At 37.8% G+C, this 26,521-nt stretch overlaps 1 pseudogene; it reads left to right on the top strand.

Annotated features, from left to right (window-relative positions):
- The window catches only part of LOC115846096 (alpha-endosulfine pseudogene), a 32,128-nt pseudogene extending 5,852 nt beyond the window's left edge, over positions 1–26,276 (top strand).
- The last annotated feature ends 245 nt before the right edge of the window (positions 26,277–26,521 follow it).

Here is a 26,521-nt window from a genome sequence, read left to right as displayed (position 1 = left end):
GAGCAGCTGGGCCCGTGAGCCATGGCCACTGAGCCTGCGCGTCCGGAGCCTGTGCTCCACAACGGGAGAGGCCACAACAGTGAGAGGCCCACATACCACAAAATAAATAAATAAATAAATAAATAAATAAATAAACCACTTGTACCTAAACCCTCATCTCAGGATCTGCTTCTTTAGAACCCTGCCAACCTCATTGAACCAGCTGTTCAAACTTAAATAAATGTTTAATTAGCACAGTCTTATTGTACTTTTAATATTTTGATAGTGCTTTAACAGTTGCCCAAGTTCTTATAATGAGACTATGGAGTTCATCAGTCTACATACCTGTGTTGGGGGGGTGAGTATAATTGGCCCCTTGAGGTCCAGATTCAAGTGAAAAAGTGTTACTCTTTCACTTCTTAATATTGACTTGTTTCATCATAGCAATAGCTTGTAGTGGAAAGGAATTACTATTGCATTTTACAGAAGAGAAAGTTGAAACTCAGAAAGCACACATTGCGTAAGTGAGATGCAGTATTTGTCCTTCTGTGATTGGCTTATTTCACTTAGCATAAGGTTCCCAAGGTTTATCTGTGTTGTTGCATATGGCAGGATTTCCTTCTTCTTTATGGCTGAATAATATTCCATTATGTCTATCTATCTTGATCATCTATCTATAGATATAGATATAGATACGCCACATTTTCTTGAGGTATCTAAAGTAGTCAGAATTACAGAAGCCGAAAATAGAAGGGTGGTGGCCACGGTCAAGGCAGAGAGAGAAATGGGAAATTGCCATTGTTTGATGGGTCTAAAATTTCAGCTATGCAAGAAGAATAAATTCTAGAGACCTACTGTACGACGTTGTGTTTTCAGCTAACAGTACTGTGCTGTACACTTTAAAAAATGTTACGAGAGCAGGTCTCATATTATCTCCTGTTACCACAATTTAAAAAAAGAAAACAAGGGACACATCCCTTGTCTATATGTCTACAGAACTTGGTTCCACCATTGGAGCTCACGTGTCCCAGCTCTGAGCTCAAAGTCCTCTCCACTGCAAACTAGTCTGTAGGTAAATGATGTCCTTGAAACCTCCTGATTTCCTGGTCCACTCCCCATCTGCTTGGCATTGTTTCCACTAAAACCTCAATTTCATGTTTAATTTTGAGAAACTTTTCAAATGATGACTAAGATATTAGCTGTTAGGGACTCAGGGAGCATCGATACTTTAAGAGGGTGCTTTAGGTATCCAAAGATTTAATATTCAAAGGAATCAAAACTGGAATGATACTGGACAAGATTATTTTTTTCTCAAGTTCTAAAATCATACAGTATATGTAATGGAAAGAACATGGGAACCATATTTTTGCCTATCTTCACGTTAGAACTGAGATTCATTCATCTTTAGAAGGAAACCATTTGGCATTTTCTTTTACGACAAAACCGTTATGATTTTGTTTGTTCTTGTAATTTGGTTACTGAACATCAAATTTTCTGAAGAAAAACTGACACTTTGAAGAAGGCAGTTTGCAAAGTAAAGAAATTTTCATATGAGAAGAGTGGGAGAGAGTCAGTTAAGGTTCAAAGAAACCTTTATTTTAACTCTCACAGCAGGAGTAAAGCACTCAAGGGGTTTAGGTTCCAGGAAGGAAACATGTAGTCTTCTCAGACTGAAAAGAAGAAAAGTCAAACTCAGAGTCACTCAGAGGTTTCAAAGAGGTAATTAGCACCTTTCTTCTTTGTAACTGACAACTAAGTGACTTCCTAATCAGCCCAGATGTTAGGAAAAAGATAAAGGTTTTAAAGCTCTGGCTCGACTCTTAGAGTGTGAAGATTACCCTGGGGAAGCTGCTTTCTAAGGCAGATTTTGAGCCTAGTGTCTGTAAGCTCTGTTTTCTCTTGTTGGCCGGTAGAGCCCAGGAATCTCCATGTGTAACATGCAGGGAGACTGTTTCCATGTTCCTCACATCTAGAAACAGAGCAGGTGACGTATTATTTTAATACAGGCCAGTATTCCAGTAAGGACTCTTTACAGCAGAATCCTATTGTTACCAACGCTGTTGCCCCAGAATCGTACCTGCCCCTCCCTGGAATAGAAAATAATTACTCTTACCTAAGTTTCAGGAAGGAGCTGCAAAGAGAAAAAATGAATGAGAACCAACTAGGCCCAAGATGGCAGAAGATTTGACTTCCAGCGGACCTTGAGCCTCATTATACACTCATTGTAATACATTAGCTAAGTGACACACCCACCAGCCCCTTGACAGTTGCTATGACAACAACCAGAAAAGCCCATGCAAGGACTGAAAAGGAGAGATGCAACAATTCCAGGTCCAAACCACACCCGTGTTCTCAGTTACCTCATGAATATTCCTCCTACTCTTTCCAACTCCCTCCCTTTTACCTCGACCTTCCCTCTATAGAGTTGGTGGCTCTGCTAGAGTTGGGTTGAGAAGCTGATTTGTGAATTAGGTTCCTGCTTCTCCTTTGGCCATTGAATAAAACTTGTGCAGTTCCAGTTTCAGTATCGGTTTTGTTATTGGCTGCACAGATGTATAACTGAATCACTTTACTGTACAGCAGAAATTAACACAACATTGTAAATCAACTATATATCAATTAAAAAAAGAAAAAAAAAAGAACGTCCCTGGCTGAGACAGGGGGTCTCGCCTGGCTAGGACATTGCTACGGGTCCTGTCAACCAATTCAGTAACAATATGATGTTTGTATTGTTATTTTTCCCTCTTAATATCTTGTAATAACTTATAGGTTTGCCAAGGAAAACAGATGTGACAGGAAACTAAAGTGCCTGTGGTGAGAGGACTTTACTGTTTTCTGAGAAGCAGTTGAAATAAATGAAGATACATAGAGAAGAAAATAATTCTGAACAAATTCTAACAGCCATCAAATATGATATTTAAATGAACTCCTATTCAGTTTTTTTTTTCTTCTGTGTAGCTTCAAGAAAACAATTGAAGATCAATGAGTAGAGTAATGACTCTTCAGAGACATGGATTTCTAATAGAGTTGTCTCAGCTGAACTGCCTCAAATAAAGTGAGTTCCAGATTCCTGGGAGATTTGCAAACATTAAATAACCAACCAACCGGCAAGATGAAATGGTACAAGGCCCACTGGTAATTCGTGTTCCCTCACTGCCCATGTGTCCTTCCAGACAGCAAGACAGTGGACATCTCAACAGAAGAAGAGCGCCCGCTCACATCCACACATATACCTACTGCATAGAATTGCTTCTCTTTTTCTCTCTATAATTGCGTCTTTTGCTAAATTTATTGAGGGATCATAATTTCCAGAAATGCAACAAGGTCAGATGTAAAAGGTAGTTATATGGTGGTGCAATAAAAATTAACTAATAATGAAGTACTGCCACTTACACCCATCAAAATGGAAACATTTACAGCAACTACAATATTTATTTTTGTTGGGAGTGTAGTGAAAATACTACTCTAACAGCTGCTGGTGTAAATACATATTGTCACATCTTTTTTTATTAAGCTATCTTAAAGATGCTATTGAAACCTAACATGCATATACTCTTTGATCCAGCAATACTGTATTCCTTGAAAGGTATCTTATAGAAACAAAAAGACCAGTAAACAAAGATCTATGTACCAAGGACTTTCTTGCATTTTTATGCATGTAGAAATGTGTACGGAAAAATGCCCATTAATGAAGAATTGGTTATACAAATTGTGGTGTGTTAACACCAGGAAATAAAGCCATTAGAAAGAATGGGTTAGAATTATTTCTGTTGGGACTTCTCTGGTGACACAGCGGTTAAGAATCCACCTGCCAATGCAGGGGACACGGGTTCAATCCCTGGCCTGGGAAGATCCCCCATGTTGCAGAGCAACTAAGCCCGTGCTCCACAACTACTGAGGCTGCGCTCTAGAGCCGGCGAGCCACAACCACTGAGCCTGTGCACCACAACTACTGAAGAGCCCGTGCTCTGCAACAAGAGAAGCCACTGCAATGAGAAGCCCTCATACTGCAATGAAGAGTAGCCCCCTCTCGCCGCAACTAGAGAAAGCCCGCATGCAGCAACGAAGACCCAATGCAGCCAAAAAATAAATAAAATTTAAATAAAAAAGAAAGGGAGCATTAATTAAAAAAAAAGGAATTATGTCTGTTTATTGGAAAGAATGTTTACTAGATATTGAGAAAAGCAAGATGAAGAAAAATGTGTATAACAGAAATTTAGGTTTATATATTTGTGTGTATATACATATAAGTATATAGTGTAATATACATATTATGTATATGTAATGTGTGTGTATATTATGCGCCTTGGTATATCTAGGTGTGGAGACAAGAATGGAAAATATAGATATTAACTTGTTTTACCTAAAAGGGCACTGGTGTAGAGGGAGAGGAAAGAGGAAGGAAGGAAGGCAAAAAAATGAAAGTGAAAGAGTGAAAAAATGCAAGACTGCATTAAGTAAATAGTATACATGATATGGTTCCACATTTGTATAGTATGTAAAATATACATGTGTAAAAAGTGTACAGCATCTTTCTCTGAGAGATGGGGAAATACTATACGCATATTTTATTAGCCATGTTTTAAAATCTAAATGATGAATAACATTTTGAGGAAAAAGTCAGCAAATAACAGAGCAGATTCAGCTCAATGGTATATTTGCTTGTTTAGTTTTCTACAATCTTTCTCATTCCAGCTCTGATTTAATGCAATTTGCAATGAAAAGTACAGCATAATCAGAAAAATAATTGAGGAAATTACAGGATGTGGAATTTAAATGCACTTTTTACAATTATTTTTTTATAAACAATAACAAAACCCTCAATTTGGGTATCTGACAAGGCGCTCGTGACTGAAGGGTTTATGCATCCAAGCAGAACATTATCAGTATTTTATTGAGTTGGGTCTCTTGATGAATTGACCTCATTTATCTCTACGACAGAGCAAAGAGATTTTTTTTCACTTGGACAAACATTCAGGCATTGTTGGGTATTGTCAAACTCAATAAGTCAATGGTAATTCCAGGGGAAAAGTTATTTATTTTAATTGCACTCTAGCATAGGACTTAACAGAAAAAGGTCTACAGGATAAGAGATGATTGCTTCAACCTTTCCATCTTGTTTTGTTTAATTTAACACTTAGCGAACTTCCCGATAGTAACATACTGCCTTAGACATTTCTAACTCCTTTTAGGTCTTTCACAGTTTTCACTGAATACCGCAAATTAAGGAGTTCAGTGTGGGTCAGGATATATTATTTCTGAAACCGTGGGTATGGATCTGATATTTCACTTATCACCAAATCTATCAAGTAATAATTGTTTCCCCAGAGCTGTTAAACACAAGGACAGTTTGTCAGTGGCTCTACCTATACTGGTATGTCTTCTAGCGTAAAAACTTCAGACAGAAATGAATGATCTCCTATGGCAGTGAGAGTGTATACCTTCACCTGTCAGTTCCACCCGCTTCCCAATTATTGCCCCAGGCCTGTAAGTTCTCCCTCAGAAAAGGACCTGGCTGGCTTTCACCCTAACCCCTTCTTGCAGAAGTTCTTAACTCAGCTGTAGAACTCCCCTCAATGTGAAACATGTCATGGAGTCTTCCAGTCCCAGATGTAGATTTCAAAAACACAGTTTCTCAGATTTAGATAGAGAACATTTAACTAAAGGGAAAAAAACCTTAAGTCTTTTCAGTCCGAGGCTAGTAATGTGTCCCAGGTTGAGGAAAATAGGTCAAATATTGATTAAAACCCCAAATATTGTTTTTCCTTGTAACTTTAATGCATCCTTCCTTCCTTCTTTCCTTCCTTCCTCCCTCATTCCCTCCCTCCCTTCCTTTCTTGCCTTCTGACATTTAACAAGCATACGTGCCAGGTGCTAAGCTGGTTACTGAATATACTGGTTTCCTATTTCTGCTGTAACAAATCGCCGCAAACTTAGTGGCTTAAAACAGCAATTTTTTTTTGCTTTTACAGTTATAGAATTCAGGAATCCAGACTGAGTCATAAACAGCTAAGTCAAGGTGTCAGTAGGGCTGTGCTCCCTTGGGTGGCTCCAGGGGAGAATCCGTTTCCCGTTGCTTCTTCCAATGTCTGATGACTGCTGACGTTCCTGGGCTTGTGGCCATGTCACTCCAATCTCTGCTCCTCTTGTCACATTGCTTTTGGCTCTTCTGTGTCAATTTTCCCTCTGCCTCTCTCTTATAAGGACATTTGAGATTGCATTTAGGGCCCACCCTAATAATTCAGAATAATATTCCAATCTCAAGAGCCTTAATTTAATTTCACCAACAAAGTCCCTTTTGCCGCAGAAGGTAATTTTTGTAGGTTTTAGGAATTAGGATCTGATTATGTTTGAGGACCAATATTCAGCCTACCATACTGGAGACACATGAAATACAAACCATGTACCTGCCCTCAAAAAAGCTCACATGAAAACCATGTCAACAGATTACCTAAATCTTAGAAAGTTTAATGTTAGACACAGACTCTGAGGGCATACTATTTTCCTGCTAGGAAATGATTAGGAATTAATGGCTTCCCAATTATTAAATTCAGTTTCAATCTGAATAGGGATCAATGCCAACTTGACTATATGAATCAAAAATTAAAACTCATTGCAGATGGAGATGTCCTTTCATGTCTGTGGTGGGCTGAATAATGAACCCCGAAGATATCCAGGCCCCAGTTCATGCAGCCCATGTTTGATACTTTATATGGTAATGGGGTCTTTGCAGCTGCAATTAAACAAAGGATTTTGAAATGGGGAGATTATCCTGGATTATCTGAGTGGGCCCTATATGTAATGGAACTGTCCTTATAAGAGGGAGGCAGAGGGAGTTGTGAAAGCAGATGAGAAGGCAAAGGGATGATGGAGAAAGAGAAAGATTTGTGTTGCTGAGCTGTTGCCTCTGAAAACGGAGGAGGGGGGTTCATAAACCAAGGAGTGCAAGGAAGACAGCTCTAGAAGCCGGACAAGGCCAGGAAAGGGGTTCTTTCCTGGAGCCTGTGGAGGGTGTAGAGCCCCGCGCACACCTTTCCTTTATCCCACTGAGACTGAGTCTGGTCTCCGACATCAAGAACTGGAAGCGAATACATGTCTGGTGTTTTAAGCCACCAGATGTTTGTTAATTTATAAAAGCAGCCACGGGAAACCAATACAGTGTTTACAGGCTCTGAATGTTTTCTGCAACTCAGTGTAGCAGAAAGAGCCTGTTCTGAGAGATTGGAGACAGAATCCCAGAACAGCTAGTTACTCACGAACTAGGGACCATAGGCAACTGCATGCTTCCGAAGCCCAGGTCCTCTGTCTACACTGTAACCCATGACTCTCCTTTATGTTTTAATGTTATCTACCTAAAAATAATCTATATTTAACCTCCAACACATAATAAATTTCCAAATATCAAATTAGGACAATAACATTGATACAATGCTCATATTCGTGGGTCAGGTTCTGGACTAGAAAGAGGACATGAGACAATCTGTTCAGAGTAGAGGAGATCATCTCATTATTATCCTTTTTCTGGATCATAATCCAATTCAGGAACACACTTGGCATTTACTTGTCATGTCTCATTAGTCTCTTTTAATCCAGCACAGTTCCTCCGTATTTCTTTTTTTTTTTTTTTTTTTATTGTTTGGCACTTTTAAACAGTACCGCGCGTTGTTTTGTGCTGTATCCCTCAGATCAGGTTGGTCTGATGTTTCCTCAGGATTGCATTTAGGTTATGCGATTTTTGGCAGGAAACCCACAGAAGCAATGCTGTGTCCTTCTCAGTGCACCCTATCAGAATGCACATGCTGTCAGTTGATCTTGTTTAGGGATTTGGGGTGAACGGTGTATGGGAATTCCTCCCAATTTCATACATCTAAATGAAAAAATTCAAAGTTAAAAAAATCCCTACTTTTCAGCATAGGATATAAATTAGTGAACTGGTATAGTTTTAAATGTCTAGTGTATCATGTAAAAAGTTGAAAGAGTTAATGCCCCTCGAAAATGGCCTACCTATCAGCATCGTAAAATCTTGGATACAGAAACAGTGGAGGTGTTTCAGGAGCAGAACTTCATGGGTAAGAGTCAGGGATCCCGCAGATCAGACCTGCTGATTTGATCTCTGCCATTTAGTGGCCCACTGATCCTTGGCTATACATAATAATAATAATGACAATTAGTCAATTTATTGAGAATTACTGTGTTCTAGGTGTTGTTTTGAGAGATGCACAATTATTCCATTTAACTGTTGCAACAACATACGAATTTTATATTATTATTATTCCCACTTTTAGATGAGAGAACTGTAGCCTAGAGAAGTTAAGTCACTTCCTCAATAGCCAACAGCTAGGAAGTATTAAAGCCAAATTCAAACTTATTCTGCATCCAGATCCTGTGCTTATTACCACTTTATCACACTTCACTAAGATTGCTAACCACAGTTTTCTTATCTGCAAAATGGAGATGATAATCACACCTGTGTTATAGTTATCTGTGATTTAATAAAAGGACGCATTTGAATTTATGCCTCATGGTAGGCATATATAAAAGTTAGTTTTATTATCCCATACTGATTATTGTACCTTGGCTTTACTGGTGGGAGAAAATGAGGCTCAGAGAATTTAAGTAATTGCCCAGACTAACACCATGAGGATATACACTTAAACCGCTGTCTCATCCATGCTTCTTTCCATCATGCATGACCTCTCCTGGAAAGTGATTATTATACTAAAACCCAGGGGGCAGATTTTATCATAATGATGTAGTATATCCTTTGGTATAAATTAAAGACATAATTTCCTTGTAAACTCATTAGTAATCACTCAGCAGCCGTTTACTAAAGAGACAATAGTAGCTCTTTGGTTCCAGGAGCGGATTCAGAGCACTTATTGGTAGTCTTGCTGCTGGAAGAGAAACGTGCCTTGTCAATCACTCACCAACCGCCACAGTCTCCCGGGAGCTCTGACTCAGCGCCCCCTCTTAAGAAAGTGGCAAGCGTCACTCCGCATATTCTGCTGAGAGACTAGTCATAATCCCAGATCTAGACGTAATTTGTGTCCTTACACAAGCCACTTCCATTCTCTGGACCTCAGTTGCCTTAATAACCAAAAGAGGAAGTTGGAAGAACTTTTTAGACTCTCTTAATAATTCTCTATCTTAATAATTTTAGATATTCTGAAATGCTTGATTATTAATGTTCCCATTAGTTTGACTTTTTGAAAAGGCATTATAGATATCAATCAACTGATAATTAATCTTGTGCTTGCTACAGTGTTAATACATGAAATACATATTCATGTATTTCATAAATTAGCGTTTTGGATGGAAAGTCTGGGTTTTTTTTTTTTTTTTTTTTTTTTTGTGGTACGCGGGCCTCTCACTGCTGTGGCCTCTCCCGTTGCGGAGCACAGGCTCCGGACGCGCAGGCTCAGCGGCCATGGCTCACGGGGCCAGCCGCTCCGCGGCATGTGGGATCTTCCCGGACCGGGGCACGAACCCGTGTCCCCTGCATCGGCAGGCGGACTCTCAACCACTGCGCCACCAGGGAAGCCCAGTCTGGGGTTTTTAAACATGCTTTTCTTGTGCTCTCTTGTCATTTGGCTGATTTTTTTTATTGCATTGTGTACACTCGGGCTTTATCTGTCTACTTGCTAAAAATCTAAGTTATCTGCAGTGTCTCAAATGACCTTGCATTAACCTTGTTTACCATAAAGTGAAAGTATGTCCGTAGAAACTCTCTGTGCTTTTAACACACTTGTTAACTTTCCCCAGTATTGTCAGAGGGCACAAGAAATTCACATCAGTGTTCAGTAAAGCACCGTTTTTAATTTTGATTGTTCTTATATGGGTAAGTAAAGACCTCAGGAAGAATACATTAGCTGTGAATTTCCACCATATGCCACGCATTCTAACAAGATGAAAATCAATCCAGCGTGGAACTGAGTAATGAGAATATGTGACTTGCTCTTATCCCAATGAGTATGTTTCCAGTAGTATTAGCTTGAAATCAAGGCCAAAATAATACTTCCAAGATCCCAAATACACTGAACTATTAATGACATTTTAATACAATTGTTCTATTGTTATATTCTTCAACAGATTAGCTTGGTCTCCTCTTTAGTATGTATTTAAACTTGAGTTTTATTCTAAGAAATTTTCTTGTTGAAAAGCTAAACTGAGATAAATTTTCTTTCATACATTAAACTTCTTGTTTTAGTTTTAGTTTTTAATTTAATTATTTTTCCTGTACAATATTATATTATTGGTTTGGCCCAAAGGTTTGTTCGTTTTTTCCCTAAGATGGCTTCAGTAGCACTTAGTTGTCTTTAAGTTCATTCAAAACAATTTTGTTAGATTGTATGTGATAGCTGTTATATCAGTGTGCATTTAAAAGAAGACTTATCAAAACTCGTGAAGTTTTGTGTAGCCATTTTAATATTGAAGATGGAAGAAAAAAGCAACATTTTCTGCATATTATGCTTTATTACTTTAAGAAAAACGCAACTGAAACGCACAAAAACTTTGTGCAGTATACAGAGAAGGTGCTGTGACTGATCGAACATGTCAAAAGTGGTTTGCAAAATTTGGTGCTGGAAATTTATTGCTGGACAATGCTCCACAGTCGGGTAGATCAGTTGAAGTTGATAACAATAAAATCAAAACAATAATTGAGAACAATCAACGTTATGTCACACGGGGGATAGCCGACATAATCAAAATATCCAAATCAAGCATTGAAAATCATTTGCACCAGCTTGGTTATGTGAATTGCTTTGATGTTTGGGTTCCACAAAAGTTAAGCGAAAAAAACTTTCTTGACCGTATTTCTGCATGCAATTCCCCACTGAAACATAATGAAAACGTTCCATTTTTAAAACAAATTGTGACAGGTGATTAAAAAGTGGACACTGTACAACAAGGTGACAGAAGAGATCACGGGACAAGTGAAATGAACCACCACCAACCACACCAAAGGCTGGTCTTCATCCAAAGAAGATGATGTTGTGTATCTGGTGGGATTGGAAGGGAGTCCTCTATTATGAGCTCCTTCCAGAAAACCAAATGATTAATTCCAACAAGTACTGCTCCCAATTAGACCAACCGAAAGTGGCACTAATTCTGGAAAAGTGTCCAGAATTAGTCAACAGAAAACACGTAATCTTCCATCAGGATAACTCAAGACCGCATGTTTCTTTGATGACAAGGCAAAAACTCTTACAGCTTGGCTGGGAAGTTCTGATTCATCTGCTGTATTCACCAGACATTGCACCTTGGGATTTCCATTGATTTCAGTCTTTACACAATTCTCTTAATGGAAAAAATTTCAATACCCTGGAAGACTGTAAAAGGTTCCTTGAACAGTTCTTTGCTGAAAAAGATAAAAAGTTTTGGGACAATGCAATTGTGAAGTTGCCTGATAAATGGCAGAAGGTAGTGGAACAAAAGGGTGAATACGTTGTTCAATAAAGTTCTTGGTGAAAATAAAAAGTGTCTTTTATTTTTACTTAAAAAACTGAAGGCACTTTTTCACCCACCCAATAGTTACAGGTGCATAACATAGTGCTTCAATATTTATGTACAGTATGAATTGATTACCATGATAAGTCTAACAACAATCTGTCACCATACAAAGCTATTGCAATATTATTGATTATATTCCCTAATCCAGACTGTACATCCCTGACTTATTTCTTTTGTAACTCGTATCTCTTAATACCCTTTACCTATTTTGCTTATCCCCACACCCCACTCTCTTCTGGCAGTCACCAGCTTTTTGTCCACATCTGTGAGTCTGTTCATGTTTTGTTTGTTCATTTGTTTTGTTTTTCAGATTCCACATGCAAGAGAAACTATATGGTATTTGTCTTTCTCTGTATGACTTATTTCATTTAGCATAATACCCTATAGGTACATCCATGTTGCTGCAAATGGCAAGATTTTGTTAATTTTTGTGGCTGAGTATTATCCTATTGTATATGTATAAAAGTGTGTGTGTGTGTGTGTATGTAAATAATGCTGGAATGAACATAAGGCTGCATATATCTTTTCAGATGAGTGTTTTTGTTTCTTTCATATAAATACCCAGAAGTGGAATTGTTGGATTGTATGGGAGTCCCATTTTTAATTTTTTGAGGAAACTTTATACTGTTTCCCATAGTGGCTGTACCAATTTACATTCTCAGCAACAGTGTACCAGGGTTCCCTTTTCTCCACATTCTGGCCAAAATTTGTTATTTCTTGACATTTTGATAATAAGCCATTCTTAAAGGTATGTTGTGATATCTCATTGTAGTTTGATCTACATTTCCCTGATGATTAGTGATGTTGAGAATGTTTTTACATGCCTACTGCAATCTGTATGTCTTCTTTGGAAAAATGTTTATCCAAATCTTCTGCCCATTTTTTAATCCTTTTTTTTTTGATGTTGAGATTTATGAGTTCTTTGCCTATTTTTTATATTAACCCCTTATCACATATATCATTTGCAACTATCTTCTATTCAATAGGTGGGCTTTTTTGTTTTATTAGTAGTTTCCTTCATTGTGCAAAAGCTTTCTATTTTGATGTAGTCCCATTTGTTTATTATGCTTTTGTTTCCCTTGCCTGTGAAGGCGTATCCAAAAACACTTTGCTAGGATGATGTCAAAAAGAATACTGCCTATGTTTTCTTCTAGAAGTTTTAGGGTTTCACATATTACATTTAAGTCTGTAATAGCTTTTGAGTTTATTTTTGTATATGATATAAGAAAATAGTCCAGCCTGATTGTTTTGCATAAAGCTGTCCAGTTTTCCCAAAACCAGTTATTGAAAATGCTGTATTTCCCTATTGTATATTCTTGCCCCTTTGTCCTAGATTAACTGACCATATAAGGGTGAATTCATTTCTGGGCTGCCTATTCTGAACTATTGACCTATGTGTCTGTTGTTGTGCCAGTTTCATACTGTTTTGATGTCTGTAGCTTTTTGTATAGTTTGAAGTCAGCAAGCATAATGCCTTCAGCATTCTTTTTCTTTCTCAAGATTGTTTTGGCTATATGCAGTCTTTTGTGTTTTCATATATATTTTAGGAGTCTTTGTTCTAGTTCTGTGAAAAATATCATAGGTATTTTTTTAGGGATTATATTGAATCTGTAGACTGCCTTGGGCTGTATAGCCGTTTTTTTCTGTTGTTGTTGTTGTTTTGCCACCTTTAATTTTTAATTATTTTTTTCTTATTTCACATCTTTATTGAAGTATAATTGCTTTACATTGTTGTGTTAGGTTCTGCTTTATAATAAAGTGAATCAGATATATGTATACATATATCCCCATATCCCCTCCCTCTTGCATCTCCCTCCCACTCTCCATATCCCACCCCTCTAGGTGGTCACAAAGCACAGAGCAGATCTCCCTGTGCTATGTGGCTGCTTCCCACTAGCTATCTATTTTACAGTTGGTAGTGTATATATGTCAATGCTACTCCCTCACTTCATCCCCTTCCCCCTCCCCATGTCCTCAAGTCCAAGTCCATTCTCTACATCTCCATCTTTATTCCTGTCCTGCCCCTAGGTTCATCAGAACATTTTTTTTTTTTTAGATTCCATATATATATGTGTTAGCATACAGTATTTGTTTTTCTCTTTCTGACTTCACTCTCTATGACAGACTCTAGGTCCATCCACCTCACTACAAACAACTCAATTTCATTTCTTTTATGGCTGAGTAATATTCCATTATATATATGTGCCACACCTCCTTTATCCATTCATCTGTCGATGGACATTATGTTGCTTCCATGTCCTGGCTATTGTAAATAGTGCTGCAATGAACATTTTGGTACATGACACTATTTGAATTATAGTTTTCTCAGGGTATATGCGAGATAGTGGGATTGCTGGGTTATATGGTAGTTCTATTTTTAGTTTTTTAAGGAAGCTCCATACTGTTCTCAGTAGTGGCTGTAGCAATTTACATTCCCACCAACAGTGCAAGAGGGTTCCCTTTTCTCCAAACCCTCTCCAGCATTTACTGTTTGTAGCTTTTTTGATGATGGCCATTCTGACATGTATGAGGTGATACCTCATTGTAGGTGTGATTTGCATTTCTCTAATGATTAGTGATGTTGAGCCTCCATTCATGTGTTTGATGCAATCTGTATATCTTCTTTGGAGAAATGTCTATTTAGATCTTCTGCCCATTTTGGGATTGGGTTGTTTGTTTTTTGATATTGAGCTGCCTGAGCTGCTTGTATATTTTGGAGATTAATCCTTTGTCAGTTGCTTCATTTGCAAATATTTTCTCCCATTCTGAGGGTTGTCTTTTCATCTTCTTTATGTTTCCTTTGCTGTGCAAAAGCTTATAAGTTTCATTAGGTCCCATTTGTTTATTTTTGTTTTCATTTCCATTTCTCTAGGAGGTGGGTTGAAAAGGATCTTTCTGTGATTTATGTCATAGAGTGTTCTGCATATGTTTTTCTCTAAGAGTTTTAGAATGTCTGGCCTTCCATTTAGGTCTTTAATCTATTTTGATTTTATTATTGTGTATAGTGTTAAGAAGTGTTGTAATTTCATTCTTTTACATTCAGCTGTCCAGTTTTCCCAGCACCACTTATTGAAGAGGCTGTCTTTCATCCATTGTATATTCTTGCCACCTTTATCAAAGATAAGGTGACCATATATGCATGGGTTTATCTCTGGCCTTTCTATCCTGTTCCATTAATGTATATTTCTGTTTTTGTACCAGTACCATACTTTCTTGATTACTGTAGCTTTGTAGCATAGTCTGAAGTCATGGAGCCTGATTCCTCCAGCTCCATTTTTCTTTCACAAAAAATTGCTTTGGCTATTCGGCATCTTTTGTGTTTCCATACAAATTTTGAAATTTTCCTTCTAGTTCTGTAAAATTGCCATTGGTAGTTTGATAGGGATTGCAATGAATCTGTAGATTGCGTTGGGTAGTATAGTCATTATCACAAAGTTGATTCTTCCAATGCAAGAACATGGTATATCTCTCCATCTGTTTGTATCATCTTTAATTTATTTCATGAGTGTCTTATAGTTATCTACATACAGGTCTTTTGTCTCCTTAGGTAGGTTTATTCCTAGGTATTTTATTCTTTTTGTTGCAATGGTAAATGGGAGGATTTCCTTAATTTCTCTTTCAGAAGTGATTTCTGTGCATTAATTTTGTATCCTGCTACTTTACCAAATTTATTGATTAGCTCTAGTAGATTTTTGGTAGCATCTTTAGGATTCTCTATGTATGGTATCATGTCATCTGCAAATAGTGACAGCTGTAGTTCTTTTCTGATTTGGATTCCTTTTATTTCTTCTTCTTCTCTGATTGCTGTGGTGAAAACTTCCAGAACTATGTTGAATAATAGTGATGAGAGTGGACAACCTTGTCTTGTTCCTGATCTTAGAGGAAATGGTTTCAGTTTTTCACCATTGAGAATGATGTTGGCTGTGGGTTTGTCATATATGGACTTTATTATGTTGAGGTAAGTTCCCTCTCTGCCTACTTTCTGGAGGGTTTTTATCATAAATAGGTGTTGAATTTTGTTGAAGTCTTTTTCTGCATCTATTGAGATTATCATATGGTTCTTATTCTTAAATTTGTTAATATGGTGTATCACATTGATTGATTTGCATATATTGAAGAATCCTTGCATTCTTGGGATAAACCCCACTTGATCATGGTGTATGATCCTTTTAATGTGCTGTTGGATTCTGTTTGCTAGTATTTAGTTGAGGGTTTTTGCATCTATGTTCATCAGTGATATTGGCCTGTAGTTTTCTTTTTTTGTGATTCCTTTCCTTCTGCTAACTTTGGGGTTTTTTTTCTTCATTCTCTAATTGCTTTAGGTGTAAGGTTAAGTTGTTTATTTGAGATGTTTCTTGTTTTTGGAGGTAAGGTTTTATCGCTATAAACTTCCCTCTTAGAACTGCTTTTGCTGCCTCCCATAGGTTTTGGGTCATTGTGTTTTCATTGTCATTTGTTTCTAGGTATTTTTTTATTTTCTCTTTGATTTCTTCAGTGATCTCTTGGTTATTTAGTAGTGTATTGTTTAGTCTCCATGTCTTTGGACTTTTTGCACTTTCTTTCCTGTAATTGATATCTAGTCTCATAGTGTTGTGGTTGGTAAAGATACTTGAAACGATTTCAGTTTTCTTCAGTTTACCAAGGCTTGATTTGCGACCCAATATATGATCTATCCTGGAGAATGTTCCATGAGCACTTGAGAAGAAAATGTATTCTGTTGTTTTTGGATGGGAGGTCCTAGAAATATCAATTAAGTCCATCTTATTTAATATGTCATTTAAAGCTTGTGTTTTTTGTTTGTTTTTTTGCGGTACGTGGGCCTCTCACTGCTGCGGCCTCTCCCATTGCAGAGTACAGGCTCCGGATATGCCAGCTCAGCGGCCATGGCTCATGGGCCCAGACACTCCATGGCATGTGGAATCCTCCCGGACAGGGGCACAAACACGTGTCCCCTGCATTGGCAGGTAGACTCCCAGCAACTGCTCCACCAGGGAAGCCCCTGTGTTTCTTATTTAGCTTCATTTTGGATGATCTGTCCATTGGTGAAAGTGGGGTGTTAAAGTCCCCTACTATTATTGTGTTACTGTTTTATGGCTGTTTGCACTTATGTTATGTATTGAGGTGCTCCTACGTTGGGTGCATAAATATTTACAATTGTTTTATCTTCTTCTCGGGCTGATCCCTTGATGATTACGTAATGTCCTTCTTTGTCTCTTGTAATAGTCTTTGTTTTAAAGTCTATTTTGTCTGGTATGAGAATTGCTTCTCCAGCTTTCCTTTGATTTCCATTTGCATGGAATATTTTTTTCTATCCCTCACTTTCAGTCCGTATGTGTCCCTAGGTCTGAGGTGGGTCTCTTGTAGACAGCATATATACAGGTCTTGTGTTTGTATCCATTCAGCCAGTCTATGTCTTTTGCTTAAAGAATTTAATCCATTTACATTTAAGGTAATTATCAATATGTATGTTCCTATTACCATTTTCTTAATTGTTTCCGGTTTGTCATTGTAGGTCTTTTCCTTCTCTTGTGTTTCGTGCCTAGAGAAATTCCTTTAGCATTTGTTGTAAAGCTGGTTTGGTGGTTCTGAATTTTCTTAGCTTCACTTGTCTGTAAAGGTTTTAATTTCTCCATCAAATTTGAATGAGATCCTTGCTGGGTAGAGTAATCTTGGTTGTAGGTTTTTCCCTTTCATCACTTTAAGTATGTCCTGCCACTCCTTTCTGGCCTGCAGAGTTTCTGCTGAAAGTTCAGCTGTTAACCTTATGAGGATTCCCTTGTATGTTATTTGTTGCTTTTCCCTTGTTGCTTTTAATATTTTTTCTTTGTATTTAATTTTTTGGTAGTGTGATTAATATGTGTCTGGCATGTTTTTCCTTGGATTTATCCTGTATGGTACTCTCTGCGCTTCCTGGACTTGACTATTTCCTTTCCCATATTATACAAGTTTTATACAACTATAATCTCTTCAAATATTTTCTCAGTCCCTTTCTTTTTCTTTTCTACTTCTGGGACCCTATAATTTGAATGTGGTGCATTTAATGTTGTCCCAGATGTCTCTGAAACTGTTCTCAATTCTTTTCATTCTTTTTTCTTTATTCTGCTTTGAGGTAGTTATTTCCACTATTTTATCTTCCAGGTCACTTATCCGTTCTTCTGCATCAGTTATTCTGTTATTGATTCCTTGTAGAGACTTTTTAATTTCATTTATTCTGTTGTTCACCATTGTTTGTTTGCTCTTTAGTTCTTCTTGGTTCTTGTTAAACCTTTCTTGTATTTTCTCCATTCTTTTCCCAAGATTTTGGATCATCTTTACTAACATTACTCTGAATTCTTTTTCAGGTAGACTGACTATTTCCTCTTCATTTTTGGTCTGATGGGTTTTTACCTTGCTCCTTCATCTGCTGCATATTTCTCTGTCTTCTCATTTTGTTGAACTTACTGTGTTTGGGATCTCCTTTCCTCAGGCTGCAGGTTCGTAGCTGCTGTTGTTTCTGGTGTCTGCCCCCAGTGGGTAAGGTTGTTTCAGTGGCTTGTGTAGGCTTCCCGGTAGAGGGGACTGGTGCCTGTGTTCTGGTGGGTGGGGCTGGATCTTGTCTTTCTAGTGGGCAAGGCTGCATCCAGTGGTGTGTTTTGGGGTGTCTGTGGCCTTAGTATGATTTTAGGCAGCCTCTCTGCTAATGGGTGGGGTTGTGTTCCTGTCTCACTAGTTGTTTGTCATGGGGTGCCCAGCACTGGGGCTTGCTGACAGTTGATTGGAGCTGGGTCTTAGCATTGAGAAGGCGATCTCTGGGAAATCTCTCGCCAATTGTTATTACTTGGGGCCAGGAGGTCTCTGGTGGTCCGATATCCTGAACTTGGCTCTCTCACCTCCGAGGCTCAGGCCTGACACCAGGTCAGAGCACTGAGACCCTCTCAGCCACATGGCTCAGAAGAAAAGGGAGAAAAAAAGAAAGATAAAAATATATTTTTTAAATTATTAAGGTAAAAATAAAATAATAATAAAAAGAATAGAGCAACCAAACCAATAAACAAATCCATCAGTGATAACAAGCACTAAAAACTATACTAAGATATACATAAAAATCAGGAACAAATCAGTTATAGGCAGCAAACCCCCAAGTCTACAGTTGCTCCCAAAGTCCACTGCCTCAATTTTGGGATGATTCGTTGTCTTTTCAGGTATTCCACAGATGCAGGGTACATCAAGTTGATTGTGGGGATTTAATCCACTGCTCCTGAGGCTGCTGGGAGAAATTTCCTTTTCTCTTCTTTATTCACACAGCTCCTGGTGTTTAGCTTTGGTTTTAGCCCCGCCTCTACAGGTAGGTCACCCTCAGGCGTCTGTTCCCCACCCAGACAGGAGGCGGTTAAAGCAGCAGCTGATTAGGGGGCTCTGGCTCATTCAGGCCAGGTGTAGGGAGGGGTATAGTAGCTATAATTGGAATATAGGGTGAGCCTGCAGTGACAGAGACCTACATGACATTGCAACAGCCTGAGGCACACCATGTGTTCTCCCTTGATTGGGACCCTTGTAGTGGCGTACTGCACAGGCTCTCAGGGTGGGTGTGGATAGTGACCTGTGCTTGCACATGGGATTCTTGGGTGGCTGCAGCAGCAGCATTAGCATTTCATGCCCGTCTCTTGGGTCTGAGCTGGTGGCCCCAGCTTGCTCCTGTCTCTGGAGCTCGTTTAGATGGTGCTCTGAATCCCCTCTCCTCGCGCACCCTGAAACAATGGTCTCTTGACTCTTAGGCAGGTCCAAACTTTTTTCCTGGACTTCCTCCCAGCTATCTGTGGCACACTATCCCCCTTCAGGCTGTGTTCACAGAGCCAATCCCAGTCCTCTCCCTGGGATCTGACCTCCAAAGCCCGAGCCTCAGCTCCCAGCCTCCACCCACCCCAGCGGGTGAGCAGACAAGCCTCTCAGGCTGGTGGTAGGCACCGATCCTCTGTGGGAATTTCTCCATTTCACCCTCTGCTCCCCTGTTGCTGCACTCTCCTCCGTGGCTCCAAAGCTTCCCCCCCACCCAACCCCCCTCTCTGCCAATGAAGGGGCTTCCTAGTGTGTGGAAACTTTTCCTCCTTCACAGCTCCCTTCCAGAGGTGTAGGTCCCATCCCTATTCTTTTGTCTCTGTTTTTTCTTTTTTCTTTTGCCCTACTCAGGTACATGGGGATTTTCTTGCCTTTTGGGAAGTCTGAGGTCTTCTGCCAGCATTCAGTAGGTGTTCTGTAGGAGTTGTTCCACACGTAGATGTATTTTTGTTGTATTTGTGGTTAGGAAGGTGAGCTCCATGTCTTACTCCTCTGACATCTTGAAGGTCCCCCCCCCCCCGTCATTTTAATAATATTCTTCCAGTCCAGGAGGGTGGTATATCTTTCCAATTGTTAGTGTCATCTTCAGTATCATTCATTAATGTCTCATATTATTTTGAGTAAAGGTCTTTTACCTCCTGGGTTAGGTTTATTCCTAGGTGTTTTATTTTTTTTGATGCAATTGTAAATGGCATTATTTACTTAATTTCTCTTTCTGATAGTTTATTGTTAGTGTATAGGAATGCAACAGATTTTTGTATATTAATCTTGTATCCTGCAACTTTACTGAATTCATTTATTTGTTTTAATAGTTTCTTTGGTGGTATCTTAGGATTTTCTATATATAATATCACATCATCTGCAAACAGTGACAGCTTTACTTCTTCCTTTTCAATTTGAATTCCTATATTTTTGTCTGACAGCTGTGACTAGGACTTCCAATATTATGTTGAATAAAAGCGCTAAGAGTGGATATCCTTGTCCTGATCTTAGAAAAAAATGTTTTCTCTTTTTCACCATTGAGTACAATGTTAACTGTGAGCTTGTCATATATGGCCTTTATTTGTTGAGGTATGTTCCCTCTATACCCAATTTGTTGAGTTTTTATCATAAATCGATGTTGAAATTTGTCAAAAGCTTTTTCTACATCTGTTGAGATGATCATATGATTTTTTTGTTCTACAACAAAAGTGAATAATTTTTATTAACATTTTGTTAATGTGGTGTACCATGTTGATTGATTTGTGGATATTGGATCATCTTTGCATCCCTGGGATAAACTCCACTTGATCATGGTGTATGATCCTTTGATAATAGTTTGTTGAGCATTTTTTGCATCTATGTATGTCAGTGATATTGGCCTGTAATTTTATTTCGGGAGTACTTTTATCTGGTTTTGGTATCAGGGTGAAGCTGCCCTCAAAGTTAGTTCAAAAATGTTCCTTCCTCTGCAATTTTTTGGAATAGTTTGAGAAGGATAGGTGTTAACTCTTCTCTAAATGTTTTATAGAAGTTACCTATGAAGTCATCCAGTCCTGAACTTTTGTTTGTTGGGAATTTTTTATTACTGAATCAATTTTATTATTGGTAATTAGTCTGTTCATATTTCTATTTCTTCTGATTCAGGCTTGGGAGATTGTACATTTCTAGGAATTTGTTCATTTCTTCCATGTTGTCCATTTTATTGGCATATAATTGTCCATAGTAATCTCTTATGATCCCTTGTGTTTCTGTGGTGTCAGCTGACAATGAGTCAGCTCTGAGTTTTGTTGATCTTTACTCTTTTTTGTCTCTGCTCTGATGTTTATTATTTATTTTCTTTTACTAATTTTGGTTTTTCTTGTTCTTTTCCTACTTCCTTTGGATGTAAGGTTTTATTCTTTATTTGAGACATTTCTTATTTCCTGAGGTAGACTTTTTCCCCTATAAACTGCACTCTTTTAAGAACTTTTGCTGTCTCCCATAGATTATGGATCATTGTGTTTCTATTTCCTTTGTGTCCAGGTGTTTTATTTAAATTCTCTTTTCTTTTTTTTGTTCATATTTTTCTTCTTCCTCTACTCTATCTTCCAGATTGCTGATCTATCCTTCTGCATCCTCTAGTATGCTGTGATTCCCTCTAGTGTGTTTTCCTTTCAGTTATTGTAGTCTTCAGTTCTGATTGGTTCTTTTTTATATTTTTGATCTCTTTTTTGAAGTTCTCAGTGAGTTTCATCCATTTTCTCCTGATTGCAGTCATCTTTATGACTATTTCTTTGAACTCTTTATATGGTAAATTGCTTATTTCCATTCTGTTTAGTTCTTTTTCTGAACTTTTGTCCTGTTCTTTTGTTTGGAAGGTATTCCATTGTCTCTTCATTTTGCCTAACTCTCTTTTTGTTTCTACCTATTATGCATATCAGCCACATCTTCCAGTCTTAAAAGAGTTACCTATGTACAAAGTACCCTGTGGGGCCCAGTGGTACAACCCTCTCTGGTCACCAGAACCAGGTGCTCTAGGGTCGTTCACTGGGTGGGCTGTGTGCACCCTCCTGTTGTGATTGAGCTGCAATTTCTGCAGGTTTACTGGGGGATGGTGTTGGCCACCAATGTGATCCTCTTGCTTTCTTTAATGAAAATATTCATTGGTATTTTAATTTAATTTATGAATTGGAGTCCAGTCAATATTGAATTTTCTAAGTCTTACATTTTATTTGGTGAAGAATATAAATGCTCATTTTTAAACAAAGAATTGCTAATATCATATTCCATGTATGGAGTGTTCAGTTAGGTCTAGGCCTTGGGGAGAACAAGGGATGGATTTAGAACACACGGCAGCAATTTTGTGACCAACTTGCTATCATCCAGTAAGAGAGAGAAGAGTTGCAGCAAATTAATTGAATACAAAGTAGACTGTATTATATAACTTGAGTGGTTCATGGATTATTTTGAGAACTTAAAGGAAGATCAAACTGTTTCTAGTTGGCAGTCAGGAAAAGCTTTGCAAGTGAGCTAATAATTGAGTTGGACTTTGGAAAATATAGCAAATGTGAACTTAGAAAAAGTCTGAGTAAGGACACTTGACGGATGATAGATTAAGAAGAAGCACAAAGGGAGGCAAACACAGGTGATGATTTGAAAATTGGGGTTACAGTAGCCCTCCCTGATCCACAGTTTCACTTTCCACAGTTTCAGTTACCCACAGTAAACTCTGGTCCAGAAATGTTAAACAGAAGTTTTCAGTAATTAACAACTCTTAAGTTTGAAATTGTAGGTCTTCTGGGTAGCATGATAAAACCTGGTGCTGTCCTACTCTGTCCTGCCTGGAATGTGAATTAGCCCTTTGTCCATTGTATTCTGCCCATTAGTTACTTGGTAGCCTTCTCAGTTACCAGATTGACTGTCATGATATCACAGTACTTGTGTTCAAGTAACCCTTGTTTTACTTAATAATGACCTCAATGTGCAAGTGTAGTAATGCTGGCAATTCAAACATGCCAAAGAGAATCCATAACACGTTTTCTTTAAGTGAAGATGTGAAAGCTTTTGACTTAATAAGGAAAGAAAAAAATTATATGCTAAAGTTGATAAGATCTAAGAACAAATCTTCTCTCCATGAACTTGTGAAGAAGAAAAGAGAAATTCTTGCTAGTTTTGCTGTTGCATCTCAAAATGCAAAAGTTACGGCTATGGTGCATGCTAAGTGCTTTGTTAAGATGGAAAAGGCATTACATTTGTACAATAGGGCATTTTGAGAGAGAGAAATAGACCAAATTTGCCTAACTTTTATTACAGTATATTGTTATAATTGTTACATTTTATTATTAGTTATTGTTGTTAATCTCTTAGTGTGCCTAATTTATAAATTAAACTTCATCACAGATATGTATGTGTAGGAAAAAACAGCAAATACAGGGTGTGGTACTCTCCATGGTTTCAGGTATCAACTGGAGGTCTTGGAACATATTCCCTGCAGATGCAGGGGACTACTGTACTTCAGTTTTATTAAAACATAGATGGGTGGTACAACCACTAGGGAGACAGTATAGAGGTTCCTTGAAGAACTGAAAACAGAGCTACCATATGATCGAGCAATCCCACTCCTGGGGATATATCTGGAGAAAACCATAATTTGAAAATATACGTGCACCCTAGTGTTCACTGCAGCACTATTTATAACAGCCAAGACATGGAAGCAACCTAAGTGTCCATCAACAGAGGAATGGATGAAGAAGATGTGGTACATATATACAATGGAATATTACTCAGCCATAAAAAAGAACAAAATAATGCCATTTGTAGCAACATAGATGGACCCAGAGATTATCATACTAAGTAAAGTAAGTCAGACAGAGGAAGATAGAAAGACAAATATCATATGATATCATTTATATGTGGAATCTAAAAAGATGATACAAATAAACTTATTTACGAAACAGAAACAGACTCACAGATTTGAAAACAAACTTATGGTTACCAAAGGGGAAACGTGTGGAGGAGGGATAAATTATGTATTGGGGACAAACATATACAGACTTCTATATATAAAACAGATAATCAACAAGGACCTACCATACAGCACAGGGAACCATACTCAGTATTCTGTAACAACCTATATGGGAAAAGAATCTGAAAAAGAATGGATATATGTATACGTTTAACTGAATCATTTTGCTGTACACCTGAAACTAACACAACATTGTAAATCAACTATACCCCAATATAAAATAAAAATTAAATTAAAAAAAAGGAAGGTCTAAAGAGAAATTCTAAGGGAAAAAAGGTTAAATATATACATGAGAGGCAGTACTCAGGAACCAAGTATTTAGAAAGAATAAACTCTAACCCCAAATTTTCTACTCACCCCTGACACTGTGCTTGGTATTACCAATTGGAAATATGTATTTGACAGGAAAGGGAGAACAGCACATGTAGAAGCAGGGAGGATGGGCATGATAGAGTTTGGGCTACCCAAATTTTTCCCCTAGATCAAACTTCTTAATAAAACACAGTAAAGCAGGAATGCCTTTTTAATACTCTTACAGGTAGAAAGAGTATAAAGCAAATTCTGGAATGGTGATTACTTGCAAACCAATGTCAATGGAATTGCTTGGAGTGTTGAGTGTTTATTTTTGAAAGATGCCCAATGAAAGGAAAAATCAGAATGCAATTTCAAGAGGAGAATAGGTTTTGTGAACTCTGTCATCACTTCATTTTGCCTCTGTGCAAAGAAAATTTTATCTTATGTTCCAAGTCACAGTACATTTGTCCTCAGATAGTTTTATGCCATAGTCACCACCACCAATTTTCTGTCAAAATGTTTACGTTATCTGTGGGTCTGTTTCAGAAACTGACAAAAATTGTTAGGCTGAAGGAAAGAAATTTCAGTGAGTTTCGTACATGCTTTGGCTTCCTTACCAAATTCAAATGTTGCTTGCAAATTATATGACATTGCAATATTATGCCAGTTACATCATTTAGAAGATCTATTTGAGAATATCAAATTTAATTGTTTTGTTCTTCAGATGTTTGCAGACATTGACTTTGGAGAAGGCTCTGATTGGAGATTTCATTAAACTGGGGAAGTTCACAGGTAAGACAAAATGTTTCCATTTCTCTCTCTTTTTTTCTGACTTTTGTTGCAGAGCCATCCATGTTTATGTTGATTTTCCTATGGGGAGTGATTTATTTCAGGCTAACTTGTGATGAATATCTTTTTCATGATTAAAAGGAGTGCTTTTTAACCTTAGGCTATGGCAGGATATAAAACAGAAATGAAGCCTAAGATTGACTTGTTTGCTTTTTAATCCTTTTTCCCCTCTACAATTTTTTTTTAATAAAAATTCAGTAGTTCTCAAGAACTATAGTTTGGATAAATCAAATTTCTTCGTTCCGAAGCCCAATGTTTAACACTGGCGATGACATGAACTGTTGAATAGACTCAAGGGAGTTGCTTATCTGAGTATCTATTTAATCCTGACTGTGCTTGTTCACTGTTCACATGCTATAACCTTGGGCATATATCTCTTCTTATCAATACAAGGAGGGACTCTTCCATTTGGGAACTTATGGAACAACTAGAAATAATTAATAGCACCCTTTATGTTTGTATATGAGATTGGTCCATGTTCTATTTTGTATAGAATATCTTTAATGGTTTTGTAATCATTATTGTATGTTTCTTATAGAAGAAACCATGTGATTTATTTGGATAACCTAAAAGCAAATTCTGTTTGCTTTGTTCATTAAAAAAATGTATTAAGTGAAAGGAGCTAGACTCATATCACAGAACAATAACATACATGTTTCAAAGCGCTAATTTAAGCAGAAATGCATATGACAAATTAGTACATATGTGAGAATCAACGGAAATGTAGTTCCAGTTTAAAATTTTTATTCCACTTTTCTACATTAATTAACAGTGAATAGAGCAGTGTTTCTTATACTTTTGCCACATTCTTTGGATTATCTTTGATTCTGGCCCACATTATCTATTGTATTGTCTTATTCTGGTGCATTCCAGAGGACTACTACTATGGGTATTACTTACTAATTGCTGAGATGCCTCTGACTCTGATTGTTCAGGGTTCAGTAATTAGCATATGGAGGTATTCTACCTCTGGTGTGTTTCTACTGTCCTGGATCTCTTTGATTCACTTCTGAATTTCCGGTGCAGTTAAGTCTTGATATAAATCTTTTCAAATACACTCTAATGACTGTAAAAGTTCTTTGCTATTGGAGGTTAGAATTTAACATTCCCAGAAAAAACTATCTTCTGAGGGCTCCATTTATGACCCTTCTTCGTCTTTCAAGAACCCTTTTGTCTCTGCTTACTTCCTTACCTGTCATCACCTGAGCTGTGGAAGGCTGCAAGGGAGAAGAGGGCTAGAGTTGCCAGCTTTAGCAAACGAGAACCCCTGGGAGGGGCAGAGACTGTTTCTGGTGGCACCTCTGAGCTATCCATTAGATACCCAACTGGAGATGTTGAATAAAAATTAGATATCTGGACTTTTTTTTTTAAGATTTCCAAAACAACAAAACATTTATCTTGAGATTTGAGAATAATGGGAAAATTAAGTAATAGGAATTGGACCCTTATGGGGGTCTTCTGGGAAATCGGAAGCACCACCCTCTTCTGCAGGTCTATGCTTCTCCAGTTTAGCAATCAATTCTTTCGCTGGATTGAAGACGCCATTGGTCTGCTGGTCACAGACATAGCAGCCCCGGGTGGGGCGGA

Source organism: Globicephala melas, chromosome 12 (genome assembly GCF_963455315.2).
Source record: "Globicephala melas chromosome 12, mGloMel1.2, whole genome shotgun sequence".
Lineage (NCBI taxonomy): Eukaryota > Metazoa > Chordata > Mammalia > Artiodactyla > Delphinidae > Globicephala > Globicephala melas.
The sequence above is the reverse complement of the archived record's forward strand: the minus strand, read 5'-3'. Positions and strand labels throughout refer to the sequence as shown.